This window comes from Tupaia chinensis, unplaced genomic scaffold (assembly GCF_000334495.1).
Source record: "Tupaia chinensis unplaced genomic scaffold, TupChi_1.0 Scaffold000094_1, whole genome shotgun sequence".
Classification (NCBI taxonomy): domain Eukaryota; kingdom Metazoa; phylum Chordata; class Mammalia; order Scandentia; family Tupaiidae; genus Tupaia; species Tupaia belangeri.
The window spans coordinates 2,835,990-2,838,860 of NW_006159556.1; the positions used below are offsets into that span (position 1 = coordinate 2,835,990).

Below are 2,871 nucleotides of genomic sequence, written 5' to 3' on the forward strand. Positions count from 1 at the left end.
GGAAAGAGGAGAGGCCCTCGAATCATGTTCCTAGAACATTTAGGACACAGGGAGTGGTTCCTTTGGCAACATATATGCAAGTCTACAAGAAAGGTGCTACTGTAGACATCAAGGGAATGGGTACTGTTCAAAAGGGGATGCCCCGCAAATGTTACCAGGCAAAACTGGAAGAGTCTACAATGTTACCCAGCATGCTGTTGGCACTGAAGAGGGCATTGTGAAAACCTATTAAAAGAACCTGATCTTCTGAAACCCATCCCCTATGAATTCATGGCATGATGGGTGTTAAAAATAAACAAACTATGGTCTATAAATTTCTTAAAATAGTAACAGTAAATAAAATAACTAAATTTTAAAAATAATAAATAAATAATTATTTAAAAATAAGTAAAATAAAAGGCTCAATAAAGTCTAACCATAACTTTTGGTGGGGGAAGGGACCACATGGTCCAGCCCCATCCCTAGCAGATGAGGAATCTCCAGGGTCCCTCCACCTGAATTCCCAATTGCTCCATTCTTCACAGCTCCCATCTTACGATGCGTATCCTTATTTTTAACTGATCCAAAATAATTAGCATGATTGTTTTTCTGTCTTTTCTTTATCTAACTCACTTGTCCTGCAGACCGACACTTGGTAAACTTAAAGACAGACTTCTGATCTCCTGGGTGAAACCTGTAGGAAAAAACATATTGGCCTGGACATTCCATCTCTCAGTGACACTTTTGAAGAATGTGTTCCTTCACCTGTAGTAGAGGAAAGTGCCAGCTGATTATTTGACAGGTAAAGTATGTGTCCCCTGGATGGTATATGACAAAGGTATTTCTTAGCCACCTACCCCAAAAGAAGCACTCATTTTCTCCATCTAGGGAACAATAAGTTGTAAAACTCTGTTCACTGTTTTGGGTTATTGAATACAATCTATGCAAAAGACCTATATATATGCAGGCTAACCTTACTGAAAATTGTCCTAAGACACAACACATCAATTTATTCATGTGAAAAAATAGAGGCTGTCATAGTAAATCAATATTTCTATTAATCAGATAATCTCTATATATTATTGAACATGTGGTATTGATGAGAGGCATCATTCTTGACTTATAAAGAGCTCATAGCCATAGGACCAAAGGATGGCATAATGGTTACATCACTAGACTATGACATGGCCAACTGCAGTTCAAGTCCCAGACCCAGAGGCTTGAAACTCATGCCAGGCGCATGTGCGTGCATGACCAAAATCCCAAGAGGAGAATGGCATGGCCAGTCCCTCTGGGGGGGTAATTTCTTTCTTTCTGTCTCTCTGTCTCTCCAGCAAGTGCACGAGCCCTGTAGCAAAAATCTCTCTAAATAAATAAAAGAGCTTATAGCCACTATGACTATTGCTTTATTTTCATTAGAATTATTCAGAGGTTAAGTTTGCATTTTTTCCTTATCAAAACATCATTGTGACGCACGAGAACCTGACCTTAAGTATAAGAAACTAATCTTATCATTTAAGTTAAAATTTATTAATGTGGGAAGAGTAGAGGGAAGGAAATCACAGAGAAAAATAGAGAGGCAAGACGTCTGTGGGACACAGAAATGGTTTATTACCCGTTGATGATAACATGTATAGCAGTCTCCACTGGTCTGGCCTGAGGTGTATTTCATGTTGGGTAAATTCTCTTTACAAGCCAAACAATGTATAGCAATTGAATGTTTATAATAACAATAATAAAATGGAATACATTTATTAATGTAAACAGGTTTGATTGGTTGAACATTTTCCAAGAAAGCCTTGAGTTAAATACTTTGGTTAAATATTCACTCTTGGTTAAATATTCACTTTGGGGGAACCAGCAGTTGGCTATGTTGCTGGACTCCCATGTAGTTGACCGTGGTTCGAGTCCTGAACCCGGCAGCTTAAACTCAGGCCGGGCGCGTGTGTGTGCGTGCCCAAGATCCCAAGAGGAGAATGGAGAAAAAGGGATTGCGATGTGGCCAGCCCCCTGGGGGGTGATTTCTCGCATTCTGTCTTTCTCTCTCTCCGTCTTTCTGGTGAGCACATGCCCCCTATAGCAAAAACCTCTCCAAAAAAAAAAAAAAAGTTCGTCATCCAAAACATAGTAGAGGCACAGATGTTGGGGACATCTCCAAAGCAAGTATCTTTGATGCCTATGTGCTCCCCAAGCTGTATGTGAAACTACATTCCTGTGTGAGTTATGCCATTCATAGCAAGGTAGTCAGGAACCGATCTTGTGAAGCTCGGAAGGACAAAGCGCTCCTACCCCGATTTAGACTTGTGGGTGCTGCCCCTCACCCTCCACCAAAGACCATGTAAGGAGTTTAGTCTTTAAGGACTGAAGAACTGTCTGTGCTCTGGGAAAAAAATAAAATGCCAATTATACATTTTAAAAAAACTACAATAATTTCTAACTTTCTATTGGTCTTGAGCATTTTATTTGCAGTCTATATGTAGGTAAAATTAGCTCAATGAAATCTGCCATTATGTTTACTTTTTAAAAAGAACTATTCATTTTATTTATCTTTTATTTATTTATTTTTTTCATGCACTCAACAGAGAGACAGAGAGGAAGAGAAAGCGAGAAAGCTAGCTGCTAGGTCTAGGACTTAAACTGCAGTTGGCCATGCGTGAGTCTAAGGCTTTAACCACCATGCCACCTGCTGGTCGCTTTTAAGTTGTTGATTAGCAGATTTTTCTTACATTACAGACAATATATATGTTAGAGTAGATTCTGTGTCCTTTTCCATGGGCTCTTGAAAGCCTGAAGTAAAACATGGGAACCATCTATACAGAATTTCATTCCTTGCATGTTGAGAAGTAGCCGAGGTTCATTGTAACTTTCTTGTATCTTTTTCTCATTGTATTC

The 2,871-nt window shown here is 39.2% G+C and overlaps 1 long non-coding RNA gene across 1 annotated transcript in view; it reads left to right on the forward strand.

Moving 5' to 3' along the window:
* LOC106734327 (uncharacterized) overlaps positions 1 to 2,871 on the forward strand; it is a 9,418-nt gene that overhangs the window by 1,577 nt on the left and 4,970 nt on the right. The window contains exon 2 of the long non-coding RNA XR_001369991.1: positions 624 to 781. This is a non-coding gene — a long non-coding RNA (uncharacterized LOC106734327). The remainder of the gene's footprint in view (positions 1 to 623; positions 782 to 2,871) is intronic.